The sequence below is a fragment of the Lytechinus variegatus genome, chromosome 15 (assembly GCF_018143015.1).
Source record: "Lytechinus variegatus isolate NC3 chromosome 15, Lvar_3.0, whole genome shotgun sequence".
Classification (NCBI taxonomy): Eukaryota; Metazoa; Echinodermata; class Echinoidea; order Temnopleuroida; family Toxopneustidae; genus Lytechinus; species Lytechinus variegatus.
Window position 1 is genome coordinate 20,295,353 of NC_054754.1, and position 18,248 is coordinate 20,313,600.

The following is an 18,248-nucleotide window of genomic DNA, read 5'->3' on the forward strand; positions in this document are numbered from 1 at the left end:
CTCAGACTATGTACGTATTTGTCAAGCAAATCTCTCCATACATCTTGCCTGAGCTTTTCTGCTCAAGACCCTGATCTGTCAGCTTGCCTCGTCCTTTCCCATCCTTTCCAATTACTCCTGCAGCCACGCACAAATTGCCTCTATCAATCAGAAACAGTTACGCAGCATATTCTCATGGTCTGCATGCATGCTCTATTTAACCCATGTACCTATCGCAGTTACAATCCCAAAAGAGATGTTATGTCATTTGGGTGCATTCATTCACACCATACAAAATGTTAAAGGGCAATTCAAATAATATGGTGGCAACATTATTCAGAAACACTTACACTGCATTTAAACAAATATAAATGGGCCTAATCTGTAGATTTCAGAAGCTGAATTTTCAAATTGTGATAGTGCTCACATGAACCGGAAGGGGAAAACTCACGGGAGATTTGACCCCCCCAAAAAAAAAAATTCCAATCGTGATTAGACTTGTCAAATCCAAATGCTTTTTCCTATCCGTAAATAGTCAACTTGGATGAATATCCTCTGAGGAAATATTAAGATGAATCTAAACTCGATATGAATGACAAAAAGATTCTCATGCACTTTACATAATTACTATTTATTTAATTTGATCTTCAATTATTCTGCAGCTGTAAATTGGCCTATCAATCAGTAATGTGCAATCAACATAACTGCAGGCACGTTATCAGGGAGGAAAGCATCCTATTATCTAGGCAGCGGCCGCAGTTGTATCTTTTATGTCATGCTATAAAATGTATAAAGCGACATGTCTGATAGGGCAAGACTACAAGTCAATGGGTGTGAAGTACTCACCCACAAATCCCTAATTTAAGTCAATTTTTTTTTACTAAGATGGCATGTCTGAATGAAAATCAAACACAAACCCACCTTAATATTACTCGAAAAAGTTCCCTGAGCTACAAAGGATTCTTTGCTTCAAACTTTCAGTTCTCCTGATTTGTTCATTAGAGCTGTAAAAATCCATGTGACTTCTGAGAAATCCCTGCAAAAGTTTTCATAATTTTGGAAATTACCTCCGAACCTGACAGTATTTCCAGGAAATTTACCAAATAATTTGCTCTCACATTGTGTTAGAATTTCTCATCAGAGCAGTTTCTTCTTTTTTTTTATCCCTCAATCGCTTTCTAGTTATCTTCATCCAAAAGGGATTCCAACTTGGGAAACCCACAAATTGCCCCCCTCGATCAAAGCTGCATACATATTATGCATTCACATTGAAAACTTCTTTGAAATCATCATGCCCTAAAAAGATGATGAAGTACCTTATGAAATAATGAAAGAAAGCCACTTACTAAGAGGTTTCTTCCTGCTAAAATACCGTTCAGCAATAATATATCAGTGTGATGTGAATAATAAATTTGTTAAAAGGGCAATTAGGTTTTTCAATCATGTTAGGCTCTGGCTCTCTGGCTGCAAATAACCCCCATCAATCACAAAATACCCCTCCTACTACCAGATTAGTTAGATTTGAATTGCTATTTCTACCACAGAGTACATACATATTAAAGATAAAAGCATTTCATGATTTTAGCGTCACCTCAATGCAAATCATTCAATGTGGATAAAAACGTTTTATAATCATGAATGAAAATAATAAGAGTTATAAACTCAGAGATGCTAACTGATAGCTCAAAAAAATCCTGAAAACCAGGCCGGGGTCCAGACCAGGGGCCCGCCCAGGGCCCCTGGCGGGGTCAAGCCCCCTGAAGCTGGAACATTTTCTTATTCTTTAGAGGGCTGAAATCATTAATCTACAGTAGTACATAACAAATAATTAATGACATAATAAACTTCATATCATAGGCAAGAAAGGTGCTCAAAAAAAAAATCATGTAACCCGTACTCATTACGGTACGGGTTAACCTGCTGCGGGTTAATATGCTGCGGCCAATGGGTGCGACTCGGGACGGGTGTATGTAGCAGCTGGGGTGCCCTTTTTCACTCACTGTACTCATCAACAAGACAATCCTATACTATTGAAAATCCATAAATCACAATTTCTATCAAAATGATGGATAGTTCACACATATGAATTGATGAATACGCACCAGAGAACACATATTTCATGGTAGCAAATAGGTTTTCAGCTGAAATCCCGCAGCAGACAACCAATCACTCACGCAGCAGCAGGCAATTGCAGCCACACCGGGCCGTGCTTCGAGCGGTTCTACCGGGCGATCGCCCGACTGGGATAGCGCTGACACCCGTATCCCTGCAGGGTATAGGGCGGCGTTTGCAACTGCTACAATGTATTGCTCGCGCGTACCGTGCAAGTACTAGTACCAGCTAAACTTCATGCTGCGCACAACGCTAATAATTTTCCGTCTGCGCAAATTGGCCATCCAAAATTGAAATTGCGCTCTCCGTAGCGAACTCCGTGACAAGATTTGGAGGGGAAATTTTTACGGATTTCACTTTGACAATCGATTTTTTTTCCCGGAATATTTTTCAGCAAAGGAAAAAATCCGGAATTCCGGAAAAATCCGGAAAATTAGCAACTCTGTAAACTATTTGACTTTTTTAAGTCAGCCAAACCTTTTCTTAATGTAGTTGGAAGGTAGTGCCTAACTGCCCCCAAAAAAGACAAGGGGAAAAATAGAGGAAAACCAGAGTGAAAGACAGAAATACAGCTCTATGCTCAAGTTTTTCAATCATACAAAAGGAAACAGTCAATTAAAATCCACGAAACAGCAACATCTTCTTTCAGATTTTATTTTTATTTTATTCTCATTTCCAACAAAACAGCACAAAATCCATAAATTTCTTTTCCATTTATACATCGCAGAAGTTTCAGTGCTTCACATACTACATGTACTCTTTTATTTCGACCTGTCAGGGAAAAGTCATTTTTTATTCCACTTAAATTGAATAATGGCATAAAAATATGATGGGTCAACCCAGTTGCATACCAAAATATTCATCTTGCATACTGATCCCCCCTACTGATTTCATTTGTAAACTGCCTTTTTTAACTCTTCTCCTCTGTAGATCTATCTATCTACCTATCTATCTATCTATCTATTATCTATCTATCTATCTGTCTATCTATCTATTATCTATCTATCTATCTGTCTAGTTAGTATCTATCTATCTATCTAGTATCTATCTATCTACTAGTATCTATCTATATATCTATCTGGCTGTCTGCCTGTCTGTCTGTTTGTCTGTCTGTCTGTCGGTATGTCTGTCTGTCTCTGTCTGTCTCTCTCTCCCTCTGCCTCTCCATCCTTCTCACTGTTATGTCTCACTCTCTTTTATTTATTCATTATCTATTCGTATAGTCACATGTAATGCCCTTTTTACACAGGATTTTCTTAACCCCGGACTATCGCTAACCCCGTACTATCCTTAACCCCGTACTATTTTTTTTCCTTTTCACACATGCCAAATTGTTATTGCTAACCCCGGATAAGGAATGCTTGCTTTTTACACACAAAACTCGCTAACCCCGGACTAGTGGTTTTTGTCGATCATTCGTAGTACAAGTGCTTCACTCGCAATTTCCTTAACCCTGTACTATTTAAGCTTAGCCCACTTTCGTTTTACACATGCGATCTTAACCCCGTACTATTGCTCTTAGCACCGCAATTGGTGGGATAACCCTGCTTTTTTGCAGGGCCAAATAATCCCGTACTATAGGTGGGGTTAGCCCACTTTGCAAAAACGCTGTGTAAAACGTAAGTGGGCTAAGCTTAACCCCGTACTATAGGTGGGGCTAAATTGCCATTTAGCCCCACCAATAGTACGGGGTTAAGGAAATTTTAGCCTGTCTAAAAAGGGTATAAGAGTAGCTTGTTCATCAATTAATAATCCTCTTTGACTCTTTCATGAGACCCTGAATAAATGTATATTTTCATCACACCACAATATGTCTCACCCATCTTACTTTACAAACCCTATCTCAGTGCAAGTCCACCCCCAACAAAAAGTTTGAATGACCATGAAAAAGCAAACAAACATAAAGATGAAAATTTCACAGAAAACTAAATTCATGAAATAATTAAGTAAGATTATTTTATCATCTTTAGCTTTTGCTTGATTTCACATGTTTTATGCACATCCTGGTTGGTATACAAACCGGGGAATAAATGATGTCATTTACTCACTATTTAATCACTATTTAATCACTGATGGTAGTAGTGGCTACAGCCCCACCTGATTGGTCAATTGTGGTCATTAGTCACTAAAATGTGAAATGAAACTATGAAACTAGTCTGCAGGCACAGACCCTGACTGAAACTTTGATCCACAGGTGGGTCTTCACACAAAGACTAACACCTTTAAAACTTGTTGTTGAGCGAGAGGGCCTCTAGTACACAAGTCATTATAGACTGCACATTCAGACCCCTTTTAAACTCGAGTGAAGGGTCTGCACAGTAGACTAACTGTCAACAGGGTCTAACCTTCATCCTGCTCCTACCACGCAAGACCTGCCAACCTCTGGGAATGAAAAAGTGTATTCTGTGATTAAAAAAATGTATTTTTCCCAAAAAAAGTGTATTTCATAATAAACATGCGTGGCGCAATCGCTCATCGCGGTGCTCAAGCTGCATGCAAGCTAAAATGCGCACTGCTCTTGCAGATGAAAAAAAAAACATTTAAACATGTGTACTGTATATCTCACCCTGGTTTTAACAAAATGATTGAAAAAAAACAAGTTACCTGAAATTACATTGATCTATTAACCATATTTGTGTAAGTTTCATGACATAGAGACATATAGAGATGATTTTTTCTCAAAAAATTATGATTTACAAAAACATATTTCTTAAAGAAAAAACGTACTGCCGTATTTTGGTTGCAAAAACGTACTAAATACGCCAAAAATGTACTGACTGGCAGGTCTGCCACACTCCTCTATGCCTCCGTGTCCCTCATCCATCTTCCCTTCATCTCCATCTCCCATTATCCCTTCTTTTCTTCCCCTCCTCAATTCCAAATGCACATCACAAACAAGTGATTTATACCCTGAGCAGGATAAACATTCCCTTGGGATCCCTAGCTTTGCTAATGAAGACAATTAGGCGTCAGCGACTCCTCGTATAAACCTTAAGTGTGGCACCATTTGGGTCTTTCGACTCTCTCACTTCCATGGAACCTTATTCCCAATAAATTCCATGTTTTTATTATTGTGGGAATGAACAGCTTCAGCACGACCAACTTTAAGGAACAGCAAAATTGCTTTCCATAACATCAACCCTCTAAAGCACTCTCAAAACCTTAAGCTAGTATGGGTAACCCCCATCCCCCCCCAAAAAAAAAAGAGAGAGGAAATGTCAGTCTTCCTATTCAGTATTCACTAGATTTATGAATATCTGTGCCCTAAACTGTTATGATGTTAAATAGATACTCAATAAAAAATTTTATGATTGCATAATTTTACGTCAATTTTATTATTAGGTGCCCAATAAAAACAACACCTGCATATCTTTATCTGTATTCGAAACCCCTTTATCAGACATGCAATGGGCTGAAAATTTCAGGGTATAATCTTTATCCACACCTTTCTGTAAATAAGTCCTCACAGGGCTATTTTAAATGAAAATACCAAGAGAGAATGCAAGATACAAAGTCTAAATTCAAACAGCTGAAACAATACCAAATTTTAATCATAATGTTGAATACCCATTCAATGGCCATTTCATTGCTGAAGATTCTACTCTCCAAATGATATCATATTATTGACCCTTTTAATAAAAGCTTTTAATAGATGGGCTTTAAAGGACAAGTCCACCCCAACAAAAACTTGATTTGAATAAAAAGAGAAAAATTCAACAAGCATGACACTGAAAATTTCATCAAAATCGGATGTAAAATAAGAAAGTTATGGCATTTTAAAGTTTTGCTTCATTTCACAAAACAATTATATGCACTTCTCGGTCGGTATGCAAATGAGGAACTGATGACATCACTCACTCACTATTTCTTATGTATTTTATTATAAGAAATATGAAATATCTTTATTTTCTCGCCATTGTCATGTAAAGTGAAGTTTCAATCCTCCCTAAACACGTGGAATTCCATTATTTTAACATTTTGTTTTGAGTGAGTGACATCATCGACTCTCTCATTTGGATGTAACTGGCTTGTTCATATAACTATTTTGTTGAAAATAAGCGAAACTTTGAAATGTCATAACTTTCTTATTTTACATCCGATTTTGATGAATTTTTCAGCATTGTGCTTGTCTGATTTTTCTCTATTGATTCAAATCAACATTTTTCTGAGGTGGACTTGACCTTTAAGCACCAAAGCAAGTCACTATTTAGAAGATGATGAAATTATTTGTTGCGTGCTCGAAATAAAATGGAAATCGTCTAAAAATATCAACATTTCACACATGGTGGAGTCATAATAAAATTGGCCCAAGTTTCCTCTTTTTTTTTTTAAATCAGGAAGCCCCTGGAAGTTGAATCACAAAAGGTGCTTTCACACATGCATGGTCACAAATATTTCATATATTTATACTATGGAAAAAAACGATTGCATATCCCTGAAAGAACAAATTTGCAAATTATATACTTCTTTAAATAAAATTATGGGATCTTTTTTTGCTGGGATTTCCCCAAGGTCATGGGAAGACTTGAAAGGTGACAGAAAATTACAGGATCTGGTTCACAATGCATAAAAGTCACTATTATGGTACAGGCAAAAAATCAAGTTTGTCATATATTTGATAGCTCCTTTTCAAAACATTGGATAAGCTTTAAACATTGCAATGAATGAGTATTTTCCAGGGCTTCTTTTTTTTGGGGGGGGGTTCAGGGCAGAGCCCCTATACCACTTTTTCCGTTATGGCAACTGCCATGGCAACAATGCTCCACAGCCAATCAAAATGATGGGTTTCATGAAAGATACCATTTAACCCCATACATGTATGCTCCTATTACAAGTACATACATGTATTTCTTGTGGTTCACGCAAGTTTGAGTGCAGAAAATAATCATTGGCTAAATTCTGACGCATTATAAACAAATTCTCACAATTAACTACATTTTTTTGTGAGAAGGCAGGTGTGAAGGAACCCCAAAAGAGTGACTCACATCAAAATAAATCAATTCTATTATACCAGGATTGATTGTTGATAATATATCAAACTACTTCTAACATAATAAACATTCTACTGGATTTCTTTTTTTCTTTCCCCCACTAAGTCCCAATTTATCCAATTTAATTGGATAAGCACATTCCAATTGCCCTGATCATAGGATTCCACTCGCAATCTATCTTAATTACCATAATTGCGGGTCTGTGATACAATAATTTGTATAGACCTACATAATTATTCTAGCAACAAAAACACTGCCAGAGAGCAGCAAGATATTCACACAAACATGCTAAAACTTCAAAATAAACAAGATTGAAAAGCAGAGATGACACTTTAGGGTTTATTTTATTGTCTATGCATTTTAATGTTTTGTCTTTTTAGCTCAGTATTGAAGGAATCAACAAAAAGAAAAAAAAATTCGAGGACTAGAGAAGCCAAGGCCTACATACCCCTAATAGCCCTTCTAAATCACATGCTAGGGCCATTTAGAATTTCAGAGGATATTATTTGAGACATTCGAGAGCCATTGAGACCCCTAATGGCCAGCTTTTCAGGAGAAGACTTTCATTTAAAAACCGGCCTACTGCCGTACTCAAGTCCCCTTGCACAAGCAATTCCAAAGGCTCATTAGTTTGTAGATGATCTTCATTACTCAAATGTCTAAAGCCCTTGGGACTGCCATCATTTGTCTTACTCATCCATCCGTAACCAGGGTCCCGTAACACAAAGGTTAGCGATTAATCATACGCTGGATTTTACAATTAATTGTACATTGTAGTCAATGCGATCAATCGTAGAAAAATGTTCTCCGTTGATTGCTAGGCTTCATGATATGGGACCCAGATACCTGTAAATGACTGCAGAAGATGCAGGCAAAGATAAATGTAGGCATTATAAAGCACTCTTCTATAGAGAGGTAGAGGTGTTGTGCCTCAGAGGATAAGCGTCCTGACTTTGTACCACAAGGTACGGGGTTCGATCCCACAGCAGCACTCGTGTCCTTTGGCATTTATCAATATTTGCCACTCTCTACCCAGGTGTACTAAATGGGTACCCGGTAGGAAGTAATTCCTTGAATGCTTGAGCATCCTATCAGGATAGCCATGCCAAAGCCAGGGTAATAGTCTGCAGCACTAGAAACACTGTATTATTATAAGCAGTTTAAGCACTACATAAATGTTTTATTATCATTATTAAGAGCTGAGATTCCTGAGAAGACACACAGGCCTTCCAAGGGCAGATTAAAAGGTTACAAGCGTCTTGAAAAAGGTGAAAACTTTCGAGAATTTTATTTCATATTCATAGTAAGAACACGAATTCAATTTAAATCTTAAAAGATTGAATTTCAAATAATTGTAGATTTGAAAATGAATCTTAGGATTTACATCTAAATCCAGAGTTTGATTCATCCACACCCAACCCCAGCACTGCTGCATAAAATAACAAAGATAACTTTGCCATCCAATTCTATCTTCCAAGATATCCTTGAGTTTCATTGGCTGTTAGGTACCGTTACCATGGTAGCTCCCACATGATGACATAGACACTATTATACTAGGGGTTCTGGAATTATTTTAAATCTGTTATTTTAGAGTGGGGCTTTAAATCTTCAAGCAGATGGCAAAATCTTCATAGGAATCTTTTGACTTGCTAACTTCCCTTGAACCAGATCTCCTGGGCCAATGCTCTTGTTGAGGAAGTCATTCAGGGGATACTCTCGCAACGGAAGTTTACTGTGTCAATGATTGTCTTTGCTTCAAGGGGTTAAACTTGAAACCTATTTTCGGGCACCAAACACCACTTATTAAGATATTGTTTGCATTCTTAGCAACATTTGATAGCATGAAATTGAAACCTGTGCTATGGTAGACAAAAAAGAAAAAAAAAACATACTTTTCACTGCTTATGCCTACATAAATCTTTTGGAAACAGAGGAATTTATTTGAATATACAAAAAGTTCTTTATCATCCTGTTGTTAGGCCTATACATGTATATTTAAAGGTCCTATGAAATACAGCAAAAATGCTGATTTGTTAGCTTAGTGGTTACTAATTACGATTCCATCAAAATCTTACCAGAAAAACATCCTACATCAGGTTCAAAGGCAGTTTTATATTGAAAATTGAGCCAAATTTACCCAGCCCACAAAAAATTCAGTCCGATTTGTTTTTTTTTATATCACGTGACAATTATGACGTCAGGGAAAGAAGCTAATGGGTGTTGCTGACGCTTGTAGGGTGAAGTGCCTATTGTGGTTGCACGTGTGGATTCAAAGTAAATAAATTGAATTGCTGGAATAATATTCAGAACCTGAATATTCAAAGTCTGAAGAATCAGACGCAGCTAAAGACGATGCTGCAGCCATGATAAAAACCTCATAAAAATCCTTTTAAAAACCTGTTAAGGATGAGCTCAGTCGAAACAGCAACTACACGAGGAACGTGTACAATAACTATAGGGGCACGGCTGCACAGCTGGGAAAGCCTTCCGTATCTGTTTCTGTTTGTGGTAACTCCCATAGGAAATTGGCAGGACAGCATTGTTTGCTGATAAGCGCCAAGCTGGTATACAACCAATTACCCTGGAAACATGTTACGTCTAGGTTTATCAGTCAAAGTAGCTGACATAATAGATGACAGATATCACTCTTGGGCCTTTTTATCAAAGTGGACACAATGGCAGAGTTGGGATTCGAACTCACAACCTCGCGATTACGAGTCCAATGCTCTAACCACTGGACCACAAGACTCCTTTAAGGACGTCACAATGATTGACAGGTCGATCGGTCGGCTCTTTCGAAAATTTTAGTGGGCGTTCCTGTTGAAGTTCATTTCCATGGAATAACTCAACACCAGTTCGTCTTACACAGGAACCGATGGCAAATTCGTATTTTTCGTGAAAAAATACCTAATAATGGATATGTATCTAGAATTAGATGGAATCGGTGTCATAGGACCATTAATGGATATTTCAATATGTTTTTTAGGCTCTTCAGACTACAGCTTCTAATATAACTCTGGAGTTTCCTGAATCTTATTTTATGAGACTGTCTTTCTTAACCGCACACTATTTGCTTACTGATGCCTCAACTCAGGACCATCACCCAGCTCGTGAATATTGATGATTTTGCAACGCAGCATGCGTTTAACATCTATAGATTTTCAACTTCTGTTACTGGCTAGTGCTTAAGCTAATTAGCCTGGTTTGGTTTCAAACTACGTCCTATACAGCTCTTATTACCACAATTACCTGGCTACCTAGTAATGCTACAGAAATATTTCCCCTACGGTGAGTAAAAAAACAGCCGTTTTATTCATTTATATTCAAACCAACTATAGAGCTGGTAAAAAAAATATTAGAACGGCTGTTTTCAAATTACCGTACAGCCGCCTTAGGAAAAATGTGACTGCACCATTAGCCAGGTAACCCTGTTTTTCAGTAGGGCAGTACAGCTGCCTTAGGAGATGTAACTGCACCATTAGCCAAGTAACCCTGCTTTTCAGTAGGGCAGTACAGCTGCCTTAGGAGAAATGTGACTGCGTCATTAGCCAGGTAACCCTGCTTTTCAGTAGGGCCGTACAGCCGCCTTAGGAGAAATGTGACTGCGCCATTAGCCAGGTAACCCTGCTTTTCAGTAGGGCCAGATAGAACCATGCTATATACATGTATGTACTTCTTTTGTGTTTAGTGACACAATATATTGACAATTAAAACAAAATAGATTTGATGTTATAGAGGATCATTATCCACTCACAGTAAACTATAATGGTGATCAAAATGAGCCTAGTTCACATCAATGACTTATTATCTGAACGTATGTGTACACAAAATTTCGTAATTCTTCCAATAAGAGTGTCTTTTATCAAAGTGTTTCCAAGAGGAATTAGGTTATTAGTTACATAACACCCTGTCTGATGTGATTTTAATGATCAATGATTTACTTTTTTCCCAAACTTTTATGGTCAGCTTTCCTTTCTCCTTCCCTAGGAGTTTTTTATCTTGCTGAGCAGAAGCAAAAATTATTTGTTCCCCCAAACTTAACAAAATATAAATAAGAATACAACGAGGCCCGTCTTTAATACAAAGAACTGTGATTGATCCAATCAACCACAACTATGGAAAGCCAGCAACATCGATATCTAAAATTCATGTTTGTTCAAATAAATATAGATATAACATATAATAATAATAATAGGCATTTATATAGCGCCATCTATCTAGAAATATTCTATTCCGAGGCGTGTTGTTATTATTATTATTACCCCGGCTTTAGCTCGAGCTGCCTCTCAGCGCTCATGCATTCAAGGAATTAATCCTAATATATTCATACGTTCATAGTTCTCTTAAATTCTTTTCGCTTCTCTTTGTTCACAAAGGACATTGTGTAAATTTCCTGTAGAAAAAAAATGGTAAAACTGAAACAGAAAAATGCCTGTATTAAGGGATCTCGCCAAAAGATAAATTGCAACAAAACTGAAAGTTCAACAGTTTTCATATATGCCTTGATCATCTTCCGTTGGCCATGATCATGATATAGGCCTAGTATTAAAGGGAAAGCTACACTATAATAGAAAACTGAGACAACACTCTAAAAAAATCTATTCGACATCGACTAGGTTTCAGTAAAGATAGATAAATTGAGTCTGTTTCTTACGACAATGAAATTTGAAATAAGACCAGAATTTATATCATTAAACCAGAATTTAGTAAAAAAAATAATAAATAATACAACACGGTCTATCAAGTACCCCTCTGCTTGTATACATGGTCCTAAGTATTTAATTTTCTTCATTCAGCAACAACAAATTATGAAGACTATAATTGGACCAAAGAAAATTTCTCCTCATCATTCAGATTACAGAAGTCTCCTGTATTGATTCATAATTTTCTAGATGTATTCACAACATATTTTGTGTCGCAAGTTTGTTACAGAAGGCTTTACAGAATATTGTTCATATTGCTCAAATCTACATGTATTTTTCTAATGCCAAAACTGGTAATTAATTTGAAAAAATAAGAAGTTTGTATTCCTTGTTACATTGCAATGTTTGCCCCCCCCCCCCCATTAAAGTCTGAAGGCACAGACCCTGATAGAAACTTTGATCAACAAGTCGCTCTTGGTATAAGACTAGTGTGAAATGAATACAATGAGGGAGACTTTAGGCTAGTCTGCTGTTCAGACCCTTCACTCAAGTTAAGGGTCTGAATGTGCAGCCTTCTCATGCCTTGTGGACTGAAGGCCCTCTCGCTTGAAACAGCAAGTTTTGTGTGTGCTAGTCTTTGCGTGCAGACATACTTGCTGATCAAAGTTTCAATTAGGGTCTGTACCTGCAGAACAACTTTAGGCTGCATCAAACCACTTTCCTTGAGTGGCGGGTAAACTACCACTCCCCCCCCCCCCTTAACCAGCTTTCACCAACAGAACCTAAAATGCATCAACAATAACATGATTAGTTATGTCAATTGGGGAGTTAAAGCATGCATGAAAAATTCAATCACACTCGGCCAGGCATATCAATATTTAGCATTCAGAATGACAGGTGATCGATTTTGAGTAAACATTCAATTTTTCCCACACGACCTTTACAATTTGCTTGACTCACTGGAACCATGTAGATTCTTTTCCTGAATAATGTCACCATGGCAACAATTCTTGCCAGACCTAAGCAATATTTAGATTAAACAATCCAAGAAATGATTAAATTTAATATTCAATAATACATTTTGAAAAGATGATGTTGGACAAGCATTCAATCATACTTCTCAGTATTTTCCTGGACATCAAAGTGTTGTGACCCAGTGGATTTGTCTTTGGAATTTGAAAAAAAGAGGGTTGTAGGTTCAAATCCCAGTATTTTCCTTTGACCTTTCTTGGAATGGTCAGGTCAAACTGCACTAACGAAAGCGGGAAATTTAACGTCGATCAAGATATGAACAGGTATAGTTTCACAGTGCACCGCTGATTGTGTTTACATGTATGTTCTGTGTTTTGTAATTGAGTTTCAATCATGATTCATATTGCTGTTTAAATAAGAAACTCCACATTGAACACACCCTCATTTGTAATTGTAAGACTAAAGAGTAAAATGAACTACATTGTACATATTGAACTATCAAGTTGAAAAATACCATCATCATACTATGTAGTTTACTGAGTATTTAAGTAATAGTTAAAAAATTATTATTGTTCATTTGATCTCCATCACCTCCCTTGAAAAAAATAAATCTATTTTCAAAATCATATCTTCCAATTTTACTTTATCCTATTTTTCATATATTTAAAGTGATTGTTTAACATTGGTTTGACTTTAAAAAAATCTGAGCTAGAAGGTCACACTTGTCACCTGTGTCTAGGATACGTTACAAAAATGAAGCCCAGAAAAAATTGCGATAGAAAATAATTATTTAGTACTTCAAAAATTGAAATATAAAGTGACCGGAAACACCATCTAAATTTCATCCCATACACTTATGTGTACTATTTAGGCGTCTATAAGACGCCTATTTACAAAATCGGGCTTTGCCTTGTAGTTTTAACTCTTCATTCTCAAAAATTGTTGTTTTCAGGGTTTCTTAGTTCTAATACATGCACTGGTACACATGTTTCATCTTGGTTTGAGAATTTTTTAAATCAGCTACTCACAAAGTTAAACAATACCTTTAATACATTTTGAACTGAATGGAGTTAAATCACTTCCTTTTATTAACACTCTAAGATGTGTATTGTATGACGAATTTTCTGCGTCACTTCTATTTTAAACCACCACTTTTTTTTATTTCTGGATTCAATTATAAACAGAATTACTCTAAATCTTTGTCACTTAAGAGGAAGGAGGTTTATATTATCTGATTTGGACGAGTATCAAACTTTAGATGACCACATTCTGTAAATTTCATCTTCCTAAAAGGTGCATATTTATGAGACATCAATCCTAAAGGAGGGCTAAAAGAAAAGGTCACTTTAAACTCAAGACATTTTTTCTTTCAGGTAATAAAGGGGTAGTCCGGGTTGAAAATAATAAATAAAAAAGAGTAAAATTCACTGAACAAAATGCTGAAAATTTCATCAAACTCTGAAGAAAAAAAATTTTTATTCAATTTTAAATTTTGTCAGTACTTTGTGAGGATATGACATCATCAGTATGCTCATTTAAATACTCATGAATACATGCATAGAACTGTTCACCAAAATCATAAAAATCTTTCAAATGTCATAACTGTTATTTTTTGTACGATTTTGATGAACTTCTCAGTGTTTTGTTGTCTGATTTTTTTTTCTGTTCGAATAATATTAATTTCAGCCTGGAGTACCCCTTTAAGCATCAAACAGCCTATTGGATCAAATGCAAGGGACATATATGATCTAATTTTCAGGCACACCCCCCCCCAAAAAAAAAAATTGTAACCCAACAGTAAAACTTGCAGACTTAATATTGTTATCCAAATATGACATCAAAAAGTGTTTTGACCAATCCTAATTTTCATAAATTTGAGTACATTTTAGTGGACTTTTTTTTACAATAAAATCCTGCTATTGTATGAGTTTTAACATCTTTTTGTTATTTTTCTTTTCTAGGGGGCTTTTTTTAGTTTCTTAGTTAGAATTCATCTATATCTACTGTGACATCTATACTAAATTATTTTCATTATTTTTCTTTTTTATTTGTGGGGTGAAGTATCAATAGAGCATTTCCATCTACATGTACGTATACATGTGGAGTGTACCTAAGAGAATTTTTCTTTTGCATAGCTGTTATGGTTTCGATTTCAAATTCTGGCACAGTTTATAAAATTTCCTTGCTGAAAACAACATCAAACTTGTTCTAAATTGATGTTTCATAACATGTTCATAGCATTAACACACCATTTTGGTACCCTTCTAGAGCTATTGGAACACTGCCTTTACACGCTTCTATAATCATACCTTTCCCTACTCCCTTTCAAGAAGATAAGAGGAAAGAAGATAATAGCATTCAAATACAGGGTTCTTCTCTATACACAGAAACTATATAAGTACAACTCTAGACCTAATGGAACTTTAATCCGGATATTGGTCCTAGTCAACCAATTATACTGCCTAAAGAATTTGTCTGGGGGTACTTGTACAGATAGGTATTAACAGGTATCAATAAAGCCCATCATTAGTTTTGGTAAATCCACCCAAAAGTGTACATGTATGCTATTCCGTCACATCAGTTGATCCTATAAATGCAAAATGGAAAACAGTTTTGGCGTGAAGGAACTGAAAATGCTTACATTGGATATATTTACAGATTTTACACTGCAATCTAATTTGATAGGGTGCCCGGTCAAAATAATATACATGTATCCTTGTATTTTCGTCTAGTTATATAGTAATAGCTGTTATCAAGCTGTTTATGCCTGAGGATACAGCGTGCAATTATTACCCCATCTATAGCTACGCTACCTGTATAGGCACTCAAGCATTTGAGGATTCATTTCTTCCTACCAGGTACCCATTCACCCCACCCGGGTTAAGTGCAGCACAATGTGGGTAAATTTCTTGCTGAAAGAAAACATGCCATGGCTGGGAATCAAACCCACGTCCTTCAGATTGAAAGAAAAGAGTCATAACCACAACGCCCCGAAAGACCTTCTCAATTATTGTTGTTGCTGTTGTTGTAGTTAATTATTATTACCATCATCATCATTATTCTCTACGGTGTTATCAAAGGGCATCTGCATCAAGAATAACGCTTCGGCATAGAAGTCCTCCATATAGATGACAATTTCTGCATGTACATGTAGGTCTGAAAAGGCTGATTAGAAAATTCTCAATTAAGTTCAAATGGGTGAATTTGGATCAAAAGTGAACAGATCTTGTTAAATGTGAATATATCCCTTTCTTTCATCCTAACATAAACTACTTTAAATTGTTCCACATTATACTCTAAATTAGGCCTACTACAATTGCCATAGAGCTAATAGCTCCATGGTTTAACAAACATGTGGTTGCATATTGTGGTTTAATAGCTATAGAAATTTGGTGAAGTAAACCATGGATGTAAGTCACATGTATATGAGTTTGATATGGTCCCCTTGGCGTAAACATTCATATTTACCATTGGTCAAACAATCCATCCATATTTCATTTTTACAATGTTTCTTTGAAATTGTATCTAAACCAACAGCAAAATTTCTTATACTCCAATTCTCCCTTGTTGTTCTCTCAAATCAGCTAAGCACTGAAAGGTGTCTCTGCATGGCTCAACAACATGTTTTGTCCACAGACTAAATTCTCTGTTATTGGGGAAACCCTTTCCAATTTTCCCATTCCATTCTTCCTCTTTCATGCATTCAATCATTCCCACCAAACACAACTCTCAGCAACAACAAAGCGCTTTGTCCAAAGAAAGAAATCCCTGAAGTTTTCTAAAGTCAGGGAATAATATGAGTAAGAGGATTGTCTGGTCCCGATGCACAGGCCTTGTGGGGCACCAGCGTTATAGGCTTAATACCTTTACAGGTTGAAACATACGTATTACACATTGGTTGAAATTTTTAGTCAAGGAACATTGAAATCTTGGCAGGTTTTTCCATAACTTCATAAGTAAGGAATTTCCTTTTTCTTACAGGTATGAGAGGGCATCCTTTATTGAAGTTGGACATCATAGAGTGATTAAATGTTGTCTCTGAAGAAGTTGGACTATAGGCTACTGACGTCTACATGTATATCTGCCCTTATAAAGATATTATTTTAAAGGTGCTTTTTAATAATAAAGTGGTCTTTATAAGGTGGTCTTTTTAAGAGGGTGGTTTTAATATCAACGCAGGTCTTCATGCACATACATGTACATAAATAGGGATAGCCTCTCAGGCTCTACAGAAGGTGGTATTTTTAAAAGTGGTGGTCTTTAACAATGAAAGTTGTGGTCTTTATAATAAGGAAAACCTTTGGGGTTTTCTAAACAAGAGTTTGTCCAAATGAAAGTGGTCTTTATATAGTCTCAAAGGAGAGTTCTTTTCATAGAAAGATATCTTGAGAAAAGAGGGCCTTTATGATGCAGACGTCCTCACTTCGATATATCACATAAAAATTTGGTCTTATTCAGAAGTTTGTCTTTATAAAAGAAGGAGTCTTCATATTAAAATTGATATTCATTAACTAGTCTGCAGGCACAGACCCTCATTGGAACTATGATCAACAAGTGTGCCTCCACGCAAAGATAATACAAAACTTGCTGTTCCATTACAGGAGAAAGCCTTCAGTACACAAGGCATGAGTAGGCTGCACATTCAGACCCATAACTTGAGCGAAGGGTTTGCCCAGCAGACTAGTCATTAATTGAGGTCATCATTAGACGGTGGCCATTATTACTGGTCAGTAAATATGGTCTTTATCGTGAGAAGTTCCCAGTGATGAGTCTAGAGGGTTTAGGAATTAACCCCCTCCCCCTTGGGCTCCCCCACAAAAAATAAGGGAGAAGGGGTCACACTCCACCCATGCAAGTTAAACCGTACCGGATCTACAAGGGGGGTTAACACAAAACATCTCAGCTCATCGTCATTGGGTCAAACAATCTGGTGAACTCTCCCCCTCCCCCCTAGCAAAAGGCTAGATCTGCCCCTGTGTCTCTGTCAAATCCATCATATACCTTCACACCATAACACCATGGAGCTATTAGCTCCATTATAAAACAAACTGGGCACACATAAGGCTACAGGCGGGACCCACACCATGTATTTTCATCCACTTCACCAAAACTTGTTGAATGGCAGACATGTCTCAATTGCTCAGCAAACAAGTTATTGTTGACCCTCGCTATTTAGTTGTATACCCCCAACAGCATGATAAATGTGGCATCATTTAAATGTCATTTCTCTTATTTTTTCCAGAATTTACATATGTACAGGACAGCTTTAGCTTACCTCAATGAATTAATGAAAGTCTGGGTGTATAGTTTGACAACTTGCCCCCTCCCCTCCCCTCACCCCATAATTCAGCACTTGCATGAGGATGAGTATGTTTTACCCATAACAATAGGAAACGTTGGTATTGACAGGCATAACAATGAACTCTTAATCCCTTTATTATTATCATTATTATCATTATTTGTTATGCATCTACTGTGCCTGGGAGGCAAAAAGCAAACTGAATTACTATGATCCACAGATTGAGGAGTGCAGGTAGACCACAACAACAGG